At 48.0% G+C, this 14,059-nt stretch overlaps 1 protein-coding gene across 6 annotated transcripts in view; it reads right to left on the reverse strand.

Annotated features, from left to right (window-relative positions):
* NEXMIF (neurite extension and migration factor) overlaps positions 1-14,059 on the reverse strand; it is a 121,399-nt gene that overhangs the window by 27,007 nt on the left and 80,333 nt on the right. For 5 of the 6 annotated variants that reach the window (XM_048959994.1, XM_048959993.1, XM_048959996.1 and 2 more), the window contains exon 2: positions 11,528-11,662. The gene's annotated coding sequence lies outside the window, so the exon portion shown is untranslated. Of the gene's footprint in view, positions 1-9,984; positions 10,093-11,527; positions 11,663-14,059 lie in introns of those variants that run through there. The other variant, XM_048959997.1, reaches the window with a different exon arrangement.

Below are 14,059 nucleotides of genomic sequence, written 5' to 3' on the forward strand. Positions count from 1 at the left end.
CGAGACCAAAGCAGAGAGCAGCAAAGGTGTGGAGGTGGGGTGGTCCACCTTTCAAGCCTCCACGTGAAAAGCAGGTTTCCTTAGAATTTCACAGCCTCGCAGACACAACCAGAGAGATTCAGGAGACACTCCTGCCCTTTCCCAGCAGCTTATGTATTATTCCTTAAAAATAAAGTAAAAAAGGAGAAGAAAAAAAAAAAATAAAAAAATCAGAGAAATGCAGTGCCTTTATTCCCTTGTGTTGCTTAAAGCTTTTCTCATGGCACTACACAATGAGCTTTCTTCAGGAAGTAGAGCAGCAGCCTTGCCTAACTGCAGCGACACAGTTCCAGCTTCAGTGCTTTGAGAAGGTGCTGGGTAAAAAAAAGAAAAAAAAGGAGAAGGAAAAGAAACTAAAAGAGAGAGAAAATGAATGAGAGCACAATAGGGAACATGAATTGCTGAGGGAGAGGGGAAAAAAAAAAAAAAGGAATCACGTGTAGGTATAATTGCAAAGCACCAGCACGCTTCTGGCGCTGGGGAAAAAAGGAATTGCGGGTGATTCGGGAGTATGACAAAGAATCCCTTCAACAAGTTGTCTTTTATCACAACTTTGCTGCTATATGGCTACACTGCAACAGGGAGAAATTGCATCATGTCAACAGCAAGTTTATAGAGATAAACTGACTGAAGACAGTAGCAATACGCTGGCAGTTACTTTGTGTTTTGCTTATCGCACTGCAATAAATTCACTGAGAACAGCATAAACAGGAGATTAGAAACAAAAATACATCGTGCTCAGGAAAGCCAGCTCCTCCACAGTCTCCACTGCTGCCCAGCCATGGATGTGGGCTGCCCTCGGGCTTCCAAACCTCAGGCCTGATGGAGCATGGCGAGCACCTCTGGCCCCTCCGGCGCAGGCTGGGGCTGCAAAGGAGCCCCCCACTGCTTCAGCCCCTGCGCTGCAGCTCCGCACTGCTGGGGCTTCTCCAGCATGGCTCCTGGTCCTTCTGGTCTGGACACAAATAGTGAGCATGCAGTCATCAGATTCTTTTTTTGCATTCTGAAAGCTGAGACTTCTAAGTTTATCTCAGAAGGACATTGGAAAGATGAATAGAGAGAAATTATGCAGAGAAAGAGAAAATATTCAAAGAGTAGAATTATGTATGCATAATTGCCTGGCTCCCTGGGGTGCATGGGCGAGTACACCAAGTCACTTTGTGAAATCATTCCCCACAACTCCTGTATCCTAATTATAGTGCTGCAAGTGGGGAGAAGCTAATTTTTCAACAGTCCTGATGGGGTAACTGGAAGAGCCGAGAGGACACAGTTAACCCCTCGCCCACCACAGGCCTGCAAGCAGAGGTGCAAACACAGAGAAAAGCAGCGTGCAGGAAGCACACACCCCAGGGCAGTAGGATCATGTAATGCTGTCAGCGCTCGGTTCAGCACTCTTGGAGCCCAGCCAGGCAGCCTGCATGACCAACTGAATCCTGGTGCCAGTTAGGGGCAGCAATGCAACCACGACGACACGTCGGACAGCTCGGCATCAGCCACGCGGAAGCTCTAGCAATCCCTGCTTGGAATCTGCCACCTCTTCTGCAGCAGAGCCCTGTGCCCCAGGACAGCCCAACCCAGCCACCCACTGCTGGGGCTGAGCCAGTGCAGAAACCAGCCGGCTGCTGGCACTGCTTAATGTGCACTGCAGGTTTACGCTCACTGAAAACACTCCTGGAAGTCCCTAAACTTCCCTATTTTGACTAAAGCTGTCACTACTATTTTGACCACAATCCCTCTAAATTTCTTGTGCTTGTTCTCATTTACTACAAATCCCTCAGAAGGTTGCAGTTAGGATTGTTTTTCCTTATCGGAACAGATGCAGGTACATAATATTAAGAAGAAAGATGCAACTGCACTCCATCTACCCATCTTGAGAAGGCAAGGACTGCTTTTCCTTGGCCAGCCTGTACACAGTACCACCAAAAGCATGGCAACGTCACGTCCAGCTTCCTTGCCAGGGCTGGCAGGGATAAGGCAGCAGGCTGGGTGACCACTCAATCCCTAGGAAAGCTGTCTCCAAACATTACAGATACTCACAGGATTTCAGACCAGAAGGGACCACCAGCTCATTTAGGACCTCCTACCATAATAGACAATTACATTTTGCCCGGTCACCTCCTCATTGAGGCCAATTATTCATTCAGAGGTTAATTTTCACGGAGACAGGTTTGACTTCAAGCACTGATCTCAGCACATGAAGAACTCTTAGTGCAGCCTTGTAAGTGATGAACTCTCTGCCAAACCCATATTAATATATAACCCTTAAGTTCAAAAAATTAAATATTTGAGCCAAACTGAATAATTTTGTCTTTTTCGCCAAAGTAATAGACAATTTTATTACTTAATCCTCTAGCACTGTCTCAAGCTCTTTCAAATTACTGCCGTTTGAATGCGATCTGAGCTCTCCTGTGTTTAACAAACCTGTGAGAGCAAGGGTGGCCAAACTTCCCAAATACTGAAATCCTTGTCTGGCCAAGAGCCAGGAAGGAACAGCTCTGGGCATGCAAGGGATAGAAAGCAGCAAGAAGCAGACCTGGGTCCTGGGAGGGTGGCTTAGCCCCACATCTCCACCAGGCAGTATAATGTAGGGAAATGAATGACTACATTGTACTGAAAAAAACTAAAATCAATACAGACTGGAAAAGATTTTTATCCTCTTGCATATTTTCTGTTTCTCTGGAAAGAAAAGATCTGTTCACTCTGGACAAAAACCTCATTAGACATGCGGAGTACCAGACCTGCAAAGGACAGCAACGGCCATTGGACTTCTCAGATGAGGAGGTTCTGGTTCAGAGCCTTCCCTGGGGTGATGTGGGCTTCGCACTCTCCTCAAGTGATGCTGCCTTTGTTAACCTCAATGAGAAGTGCTCCACCTGCCCAACTCAGGCAAGCACCTCATGTCATCCACCCTCATGTCCTCCCCAGCAAGGGGAGGGAAACATGACCACGTAAATGACATCACCACATACACTGAGCAGATTGGAGATGGCATCTAGCTGCAGCACACAAGGTCAGTGCTGCAAAATACAGATGCACAATACTGTCTGCACAAATGTATCTCTCTTGCCCTTGGGAGAACTCCGAGGATAAGAGCATTTAAAAAACAGATGCAAAAAAGAATCAAAAGATGAGAAGTAGGGCTGGAACCACAATAGGGTAACAGGAGCAGCTCACCTCTCGCTCAGATCTGAGCTCAAAGCAGCGGCAAGGCAGGAATTTCCCGACAGATGGTTTATTGCTGAGCACGTTTCTGAGCCTGCCGTAAACATCAGCAGCACGATAGCCTCCTGCTTGATGCTACAACATAAATGACAACACCTAAATGAAGACTTGAACTGCTGTCTGCATTGAAAAGTGGTCCTGTCTGAACCAAGACTTGTAACTCAATTGCTACAAATTTATTTAGGTTCTCTGGGTGAGCTTCAGGAGTGTCAATACAGGACCCATCAACCAGGCTAACTTCCTATCTCTATTATTTGTCAAAGGCCCAAATATGTTCTCAAACTAAAGCACGTACAGGTATCACAATGATGTACTCTATATTCAGTTTGCTGCAGCTCTATCAGCAGACAACGGGGAGGTTGGCTGGGCAGAGTGATTATAAGGGTGAGGCCACAGACCTCCATAATGCCAAACATGTGCACTCCTTGCTGATAAAGGGAAGAGCTTTTAGGGAGGAGCTGTAGGTTTGGGAGACATTCCTGCACAAATCAGCTCAACCACTTTCAGCGTAACACAGGAATGGGTGTGCAAATGTTAGAAGGACACAACCAGGGTATTTGCCACGACATGCATCACAGTGCAATGGAAAATGAAAAACGGGCAAAGAGGCTGTAACTGCAGGATGCAGGGAGCATTGGGCAAGGGTAGCAAAGAGGAACCCTGGAAGTGCACTGCAGGACCTCAGTAATACAACTGCAGTGTACTGCAAAGTAAGACAATGAAAAATAAAAGCCATAATGGAAGACCAAATTCAGGCAAATGCCCCCACACATTGCCAGCTGGCCATGAGGATGTCAGGGCATTGAGAACAACACCTCTCCATTCGCTGAGCCAGACCCTTGGCACCTCCTGGGGACAGACCATGTGCAATAGGGCTTTACTGCACTGTTCACAGCTCTGAGATGGTCACCCTGTAAAGCGTGCTTCAGTTATGGCACATCCTCAGCCATAAGCACAGGGCAGGCCTGCAGGAAGGGAGGATGCATCACTCCTCAATACTTGGTGTTCCAGTTAGGCACGGATGATGTTCTGACCAAAAAAAAGGATCCAGATATAGCAGCACTTGATGTAAATGTTGCTTCAGAAGAGCTCTTGTATCAGTATCTGGAGTGATGAGGAGTTTTTTGGGGGGGAAATGAGAAACAAGGAATATCAAGAAGTACTGGAAGTGCTGTACCAGCATTTGTATAATAAAGTGTTTCTCAAGGTGAGACTTAATACTATTATCTAGAAAGTTATTCACTTCTTCCGAATCTTCTTTCCATGGCACTTGCAAAGCCCTTTTCCTATCTGTGCAGAAAACTGCTGTGGATGCATACAAAGACAGTCCCTGTGTGTATCTCACTCATGGGCTCCACAGTGCCTTTAACTTCTGCAGCCCCATCTGCCAGGGCAGTGATGTGGCCATGGTCCTCCACCAAAAGCCTCATGTTCTCAAGAGGGATGCACTCCCAAATGCCATGACCACGCACTGCTGCCAGCCTCCCACTGGACACTGCAATGGTTACACACCTGTGCTCCCCAACACTGCCAACAGACCTGAAAGGTGCAGCTCTGAAACACCTCCAGTAAAGCACAACCACGTCACCAGGAAAACAGCCCTCTCAGGACAGGACAGAACTGCTGGGAAGGCAAAGCCATTGGTGAGCTACATACAACAACAGCAAACCCAAACTGCAGCACAGCAGCAGAGCTGGCGAGGAGCCGAGGCACACGAGCTCAGCTTTTGGACTGGGTGCACAATCTGGCACACATCAAAGATCTGATTCACACCGTCACATAGTTCTTAATTTCTGCATTGAATTAAAAAAAAAAAACAAAAAACAAAAAACAAAAACCAAGAAATTGACAATCTTCCCCTGCCTTTTGCCCAGCAGTGATCAGTGCAAGCTCCCAGCCCTGACTGGCACAACAGACAGTGCCACAAAGGGAAGGGATGTTTAGAAAACGTTTTTAAACAATTCAATTTTAAAGCAATTTGTGCGCAGTGGCATCCGGCATTCTTGACTGCAGAACAGACAGCAGGCTGGATCAATTGTGGGGTGGAGGTGGGTGCAGGAACGCAGGAGCAGCAGACTGTGGCATTGAGGCTAATAGCTTTGTAGCAATTTATTCAGTGAGAAATGCTGCACAGAGCAATGCGGGGGTCTGGCAGAACGCGGGCAGAGAGGACTGGGAGGGGCAAAGGCCCCAGCTCCAGAGTGGCAGAGAGCAGAAGGGGTTGATACTGAGCACTCCAGGAAAAGCAGGCAGCTTACAAAACAAAAGGAGTGACAATTAATGGATCCAAGCAGGCCATCTGCAAAATCAAATCTCACTGAAGAAATGTCACGTGAAAAAAAACCAACACGAGAAAAGCTTCAGTGCTGTCATAGCATCACTTCATGTCCAGTGCTTCCTTACGGTTTCTGATTCATGGCTGTGCCACCTCTAAGCAAAACCATGCTGCCAGCAGGGAGCAGGGCTCTACATTCTCATACCAATTGCAAGGGAAACACCACGGAGACATCTCCAGCCCTGCCCCAGCTTGGTCCCTGTCACCTCGTCAGCAGCAAAGCCCGACCTGCAGATGTGCCCCAATGCTTCCTCTCCTGCCTGGTAGCATTCATCCATGCTTTGCTGTTGTGTTTAAGGCATGGACAAGGAGAGCTAATTATGCAATACAACAAAAGGAAATGGCTTTCTGGAACCTGGTTTTAACAAATGAGGGAAAAAAAAAAAAATCATCAAAAATGCCCTGTGATGCAAGCTCGAGAGCTCTACATCTTGCAGACAAAATTTGCTTAGAATCGCTCCTGCTGGTGTTTGCAGCCCAAGGATAACGTGATGCTCTTTCCACATCGCGCTAGCTCCATGCCCAAGCACATATGGTCTGGCTAAATAAGAAGCCTTGGAAAGGCTGTCAACAAGACTAGGGGAAGGTGTGCATCTGCGCAGAAACATATGTGTGCCCCGGCACTGCATGCTGAGCCACACAGAGGCTACCATGCCCAGAGCCCCAGTGCCACCTGCCCAGCTGTGGCAGCAGCACGGCGCAGGAACACCAATTCTGCCGCCATCTGCCTCCACACTCCTTCCCTCACTGCCATCGTGCAGCAGAGCAGTCTGCCTCTAAGGTCCCTCTTGTCATGGTATCTAAAGAGGATGCTCCTGCTAATGCCACCAATGTAGGCTTTCACAGCATAGCTGCTGTTGTCCTGATTGTGTACCTGCTGACACGACTGCCTGAAAGCTGTGTGTGTGTCTACGAAAATCTCCCCTGGTACTAAAAGCAATGGAATAATCTACTATTGCAACTTGCATCCCTTGGAGAATTCTGCAGTTAAAAAAAAAAAGAAAAAAAGACTGGTTGAATTTGATTAAACCTTTGGAACCTCTCCAATATTTCCAGTTATTCCATCTGTAGAAACACTCTACTGGCACTTGGCACATTTATAGCATTAACTGCCTTCTAAATCAGCAGCAGTTCTGCCTAACAATTTGGCATTTGCACATTGCCTTGTAAATTACCCACCTTACATCTTTGGGTATGAGGACAGTCCCCTCCAAAAAGCCTATTACTGCTCCATAGAAATTCTTGAGGAAGAAAATATCTTATGGGCTTGTTTTCTAACCAAAAAAAGGGGGGGGGGAGGATGGCATTCAGTGGGCATGGTATTAATACTGTGGCTCATAGTGTTACTATGGCAGTAAAATGAAACCCAGTGCTACCAGCTGGTTGCTACACTGCTATTAGATCCTCTTTTCTGTTTTTGACCTTTCTAGAACACTCCGAAATACATTAATCTATTCAAAATCCATTTAGGATCTAAAGCACGATGCAAGGTGAAAGTGTTTGTGAAGCAGTCTTTCTATCAGGCAGCGCTTACAAAACAATTGCAATTCCACAGGCAAGGATTTGCTTGCTTTTGTATGCTACTACAACAGAAACAGGAACCAGGTTGGGAACAACGGCGGATCCAAATCAAGCCACAAAGCAGCAGGAAACCACTCAGCAGTATCAGCGGTGATTTGTGCATTTCTTGCTTGAAAACAAGAGCAGGGAAGGTCGGCGTTGTTACCTCTGCAGCTCCAAGCACTTCTCTTTTGTCTACCCAAGTCATCAGAGGCAAAAAAAAATCCCCCTTCCCAAACAGCTCTCAGCCTCGAGCTCTTCCAAAAACCCCTTCTCCATATCTGTAACCACACCACCCATTCTTCTTGTGCCTCCCTGTCAACACAGTGTAGGAGAGTCTCCAAAGAAAGGGCCCAGCTCCTGCAGAACAGCCTTTCCCTGGCCTGCGCTTGGCTGCCTCCTGCCTAGCGTTGGCTTGACCAACATGCTGCTTCTTTGTAATGGAGGGGAGATGGACAAGGCACAAGTAACCCTCCACTTGCCTTTTGCTTCTGAAATATGCCTTACTGATTTTTACACTGTATGACCCTGTAGCTTTAGAAGCCCATTGTCACCCGAGGACTTCAAGATGGTCCCTGTGCCGTGCATCATGACTGCTGGGAATCTGACACAGAGCTCAGACGCTGTTCAGATCTCTGTGTTAAGTAGTGCTGGCTGCTATTGTTGGGGCTAAAAAGGAATTTCTTGCTTCCTACTTTGCAGGTTCAGCTCCAACATGCAGAGCAGTACTGCTCTGATCCCATCCGCCACAAGAAGCAGTGACTCAAACTGCCTTACTCACTGCTGATCTTGAAATTAGCAACTTAGTTAATGCTCCCCATGCTAACATTAAAAAAAAATTGCATTTTTCTGTTCTTCTGTATTCTACCCTCTTCCCTCACTTGGCTTGTTTCCTATTGTAACTCCAGGAAGAACTGATTTCCCTTGGCTGCTCTTAACTTCTCACCTAACCACCAGCAGTTGCCTGCAGCACTGAGGACCCACCACCTCCTTACCCACTGTAGAGACCCCCCCACATAATGAGATCCCACTGCACATCTCAACCTGCACTGGCCCTATGCCCTGCTGGCACTGGGTGTCCTGGGGACACCAAGGGACACGCAGGCCCCTGAGCTCAGCCACAAGACCCAGTCTGCCTCTTGTGCCTGCCCCCAGGGTGCTGTCAGAGTGCTCCCACAGCACCACCAACCATGCCCCCAGCACAGCAACAGGAAGGATCTAGGCCTTGAGGCAAGGAGATGGCCTGAGCTCAGCACTTCCACCAACAGGGCTGCTTGCCAAAAAAAGGACAACCACCAAGAAAGGGACAGCCCTACAGCCCCACTGCACTTGATGAAAATGTCTGCTCCCTCACACAAAAAAAAAACCAAACAACAAACCTCTCCCTGCAGCCAGCAACGCATACTAGATGACTGCCTTCTCAACATGAGAGCAAAAGGGCAAATGAATCACATTACACTCCATGAATAAAAGCAGTCTTAATGCAACAGCTACTTAATGACTTTGTTTTCGACATGCCAGGCAGCGCAGCCTCATTTGCATGGGTGCTGAACACCCTGAGTCCCACTGCAGGTATGGGAACCACGAGTCCCACACCTCAAGGTTCCTCCTGGGCCCTCTTCTTGTTCAGGGGCCCCCCAGGAGAGTTTCCTAAGTTAAAAGCTGGCTCAGAGGCGGTTTTGTGGGTATGGTGATGGGGTGACAGTTGGACTGAATTTTAGTGCCCTTTTCCAAGCTTCATGATTCTAGCTGTCCCCTTGCAGCTCAGCCAGCATGCAGGGCAAGGGGAGTCACACCATGCTGTGGGACCAAGTGACAGGCTTTCTGCCAGCAGGAACACTGCACCCTCCCCTGGAGGAGAGAAGGACCTGCAGAATACTCTGATGTCTGTTGGTGAAATACATTGGAGGACAATCCCTCCAAAGCAATACCAGCAAATCCTCTGCCAAATAAAAAAGTCCAGTGTAAACAATGCATTGCCAAAACCTCTTCCTTCGCTGTAAAGTACTGTTTAATTTCAACCCTTAGGCATCTATTATCTCACAACCCATACTATTTTTCCACCTATTACTGCTTAATTTTCCCCATCCAAAAAGTATGTACAGACACAAGCCAATTTCTTTCATGGCACAACTGTTGATGAGAAACAGGCAGCTGTTTTGCCAGGGTCCTAATGACCAGGCCATGAAGCAATGCTCCCCAGTCCTTCACTACCCCCGTGCAGGAGGGCATAGAGAATCTGAAATCTCTCAAGGTAGAGAATCTGAAGCCCTCTTATGTTGGGGAATCAGCACTGTGATTGTTGGTGAGATGCACCCACAACAGACCCAGGGAAAGCCTAAGCTTTCCAAACATCAGCACAGGACAAATCACAGCACATAGACTCCAGAACTCAGGTCAAAAATGATTGAAACAGTCACAAAACATGCCTTAAGACAGCTGCAAAATATTGCAAAGGCAAAAATTAAGCCAGCCAGAGTGCCTAGTGAAAGCACAGGAGCGCAGTAAAAAAGAAAGCTAGGTGTTGATTCAGGGCTGTGTTCCTGTTCCTGCAGGTATTTTTCATTCAGAAATAATGCAGTCTACAAGCCCAGTTTGGGTTAAACATTTGCTTAAACATTGCTTCTCCTTTTTGCATGAGGCTGTTTACAGCAGCCTTGGGTGCTCAGTACTCGTAGGGCTCATGCTGCACTTCCCATCAGCAAAGCACCTGCACCTCCAAGGCCTTTGCATAATCAGCAAATATACAGATGTTATAATTAAGAAATATACAAGAAAGTTAAGCTAAACAGGTTATCACGCTAAAGAAGAATGGATGGAAAGGTTACCCTTGTCCTGGGCTCACTGAGAAGACTCCAAGAGGAGCAATCTCTGAAAGAGATCCTTCCCTGGTTGTAGTCAGCTCTTAAACGGAGTCCAGGAGACGTGGAGCAAGGCTCCACCCCTACCAGTAGCACAGATGAAGGCAATTCACCTGTGCTCCAAGGGCTGACTCAGTGCTTGTCTCAGGTGGTCAATCAGAGGCTCAGGACATGATTCAGCAGTTCCCATACAGCCCCCCAGATAGCGGGCTGACGTGGGACAAAGGAAGGGCAAGGGAAGCATTTCCTAGAGACCAGCAAGTTCTGGAACTGGTCTGGTACCCCTGGCCTGGACCTAGCTGTGCAGATAACCACCTCCCATTGGGACCCTGCTGCAGCCCCTGGGGCTCTGCCCAGTGTGGTTCTTCTGCTTTGCCTTCACTTCATTCGTACTTCCTACCACAGCAAAAGGCATCACTGCCGTTTTCCCCTCTGTTGCTATCCTGCCTTTAGATGCTCAATTAAAAAAGAAGCTTAAAAAGCAGCTACAAGCATCAGCAAGCATCAGTGCTTTCAGGCACTCCTGTCTTGTCCAGGGGGTGTTACCGCAGCAAATAGAAATTGCAAGCAGAGGCTGCACGGCCATGAGTCAGGAAGGCAGAAAGGCGTGAAAGCAAAATGAATGGAAAGGCAACAAACCCGCAATATTTCAGTGCCGGCCCCAAGCTCCTGGCTGGCCTCCATCTATCAGCACCACCAGTGCCAGGGAGCTACTGGGGCTGTAATTACTGTATGCCAGGGGCAGCGCCAGGCTGTGGCCACATGGCACTGCTGGGGTCACCATGAGTGACAGCAAGGGCAAGGGAAACCCACCTTCCTTGAGATCTCTGCGCACCTGTGGGAGTGGCTGACTCCCTTCGGCATTGTGGGGTGCTCAGCAGCCAGTGGGGAAAGGGCTTTTTAAAGAGATGTAAAAAGAGGATTTGGTATTGAAACACACACCACAGATGGTGTAGCAGACGAGGATTAATTCATGAATCATATTTCTTAAGTGATACAATCTCTCTTTTCACTTCCATGCTTTCCCTTTTTGACTCAGAAGTGGGGATCTGAGATGCCCTGCCCAGATATGAATTTTGCATGAACAAACACTGCAGGGAAAAAAAAAAAAAAAAAAAAAAAAAGCAGCAATAAAACAGAAAACCCAGATGTGCAAAGTGAAGTTTTCAGATCCAAGCAAACGCATATCCTGTCTGTCTAGGGAAGAAGGTGAGTGGAAACACGATACGTACAGGATACGCACCGAGTGCACTGCTGGCACTGCATGGAGCAAAGGGCATCAGCCACACTGCATGGCGCAGGTGTCCACCATTCCCAGCTCACTCAGCTTTCTCCCCTGCAGAAGGTGCCGCTACTCCTGGCTTTCATCACCAATCCAGCTTTTTCAGTCAGTTCGACAGAGCAGTTCTGTATATGCTTAACAGCTTTGGTACGCCACCTCACTCTTACTGGTACAGCTTTACCCTGAGCACAAAGCTTTAAGTTAGAATAAGGGTGAAAAATTACTTACCCTTAAATTACTTCAACCTTTCTCTGCTTTGTGTGTGATGTGGGCTTCTCTTTTGGTTACTATTTCCAGATTTGGTCTTTGGGTAGGTGAATGGAGGAGGAGAATGAAAGGAGTTGTATTTGATGACGATGGAGACTGCAAAATAAAGAGAAGCACTTTAGTGCGGAACAGGCCTCTCCGTACACACACATCAGATTAAATTAAATTAGCGACACCTACAGAAATGCTTCCTGGTGTTTTTATGCACAAGTACAGACATCACAACCGCCAAAAAGCAGCATTTCCCAAATCACACAGACACTGCGCTCGGTTGTGGAAGGAACTGGGCTGGGGCTTCCCCAGTGGGACGCAGAACCATGCGCTAACGCTGCAGAGTACCAACATAGCACCCAACAGTGCTTCCCATAAGCAGTGCGGTGTTCAGCCCCTGCCCACCGGCCTTGGCCAAACCCTAAGTGTGCTAACAAAGGCAGGAAGCTTTTCCATTCTGATTAGCAGAGAGGGGAAGGGAAAGCACAGATGAATAGAGCTGCTTGAGGCATGGAGGACAGTGCAGAAACAAGAAGCCGGGTCTGCTAACCCAGCGCCTCCACCTTGCCACGCTGCAACGGAACACTGCTGGTAGCGCCCAGCAATGCATGTGTTATCGTTTCTTCTAGTGCTACAAAACGTGGCACCTGGTGAGAGGTTTGTCTGGAAACGCAGCAAATGCAAATTACTGGTGGGCAGCAGAAAATGACCATTTCCCATGTGTGTTTAACGTGTGTAGCAAGTATGTGAGTAACACTGGGAAGCAGAGGAACCTGGCACTAGAGGAGACACGACATGTGGGATCTCTGCAGTGGGACTCCACCAAACACACAGCTTGTGTAGGAATAACTCCCCTGGTTCAGGCCAGCAGGTGGGCCCAGTGAGGGCATGGCCACAGGGCAGCACCCTGGAGACTGGGGCTGCTGGGGGGAACTCAGTGCAGCCCCGAGAGCACGTAGAGGGAAACCCGCAGGCAGGAGGATGCTCAGCCAGAGACCAGGGATTCATACAGGGAACAGCAATCAGAGGCAGACATCGGCGTGCAACACCACGTCTGTGTACAGCGCCCTGTTTGTCACCAAACAAAAGCGTAGGGAGAATGCAGAGGGTGTTTGATCTCCATACACACTGCTGCTTAGTGAGACAACTGCATGACCTCAGGTGGCCTTGGGCTGCCTTGGACAAAATACGATGGGTGGAGGCAAGCAGGGAGAAGAAATAGCTTCTCCTTTTTCATCATTGGAAGAGTTTCTGTATAGCTAGCCCTTTGCAGACTGGTATTTCAGATTGATCTTTAGGGTTTGTGGTGGGGAAAAGGAAGATGGAGGAGGATTTCAGCAGGCTCAAAGCCACGGGCACACTGCAATTTCCCCTGGCAAACTTCAGCTGCTGGCCCAGGCAGGTAAGAGTGCAGAGCATGCACCATCCCCGCTGTCACTGCAGGTATGTGCTGCCCAGAACGAGTGGAAACACAGAGAGATCTGGGTTTGGGATTTGAGTATAAATTACAGAGTAACATAAGAGAACTGAAGAGGCAGCTCCACTCTTTCCTGCATCATCTCTTTCACATTTATAAGCCTATTCCATCCCTTCCCATTTAGCTGCTTCATTTTGGCTACTCGCTGCACCAAATTGTTCCACGTTCACAAAGCAATGAAACTGAATAAATAATCACAAACTCACATGCAAGAACTCTGAGAGCTGCAATGGAAAGAAGAGAGGGTATCAGCAGATAGAGACAACTCGGAGGCAACCTGAGGTTTGGTATTCTGTGTCAGCCTGACACACAGGGGAAATAACCCTTTAATCCAGTGCAGTGTATTTCATTTACTGTAGTGTTATCCAGTTCGAAGATGTTATGAAAGGAATCCCCAGAGAGACTTAAGACTTCAAAACCAGCCTGAGTTTGAACTTAATTCCACCGTTGCAAAGGCTGCAGTCGGGGAAGATGACCTTTTCTGTACCTTGCATGCCAGGAGCCATTCTGCCTCATAATGTCACGCCAAATTAGAATATTCCCTTCTTGTTTTATGCGGGATTTTGTTTTGTCTTTTCTTTTTAATTAAAAGCATCTGTCACTATTAATGAAACAGCAAAAAAAGAAGAAAAAAAAAGAGAGAAAGAGAGCGAATCAACCCAAGCAGGCGGCAGGTGGTGGGGCTGGGAGGTGGTGGGGTGGTGCTGGGGATCCTCCTGCCTGAGGAAGGACAAAGACACACTGAAGTGCGGGTCTCCAAGCTGCTGAGCTCCTACTGGCCTCACCTGCAGAGAAAGCTGAGGTGCATTTTCAAGATGACCTTAACTCTGGGACAGCAGAACAGAACATGAGGAGGGGTTGTGTCCTGGGCTCCCCTGCAGCCCCTCGGTGTTGCGGCCCTACAGCAGTGCTGAACCTTCCCCATGCACCAGGACCATGCCTAAAGCTGTTCTCTTGCATCCACTGCATCCATGGGCCTTCCTACTGCGAGGTGAAAGGCCAGCATGCACTCACTGCGGCTTAGC

Source organism: Lagopus muta, chromosome 13 (assembly GCF_023343835.1).
Source record: "Lagopus muta isolate bLagMut1 chromosome 13, bLagMut1 primary, whole genome shotgun sequence".
NCBI classification, from domain to species: Eukaryota; Metazoa; Chordata; class Aves; order Galliformes; family Phasianidae; genus Lagopus; species Lagopus muta.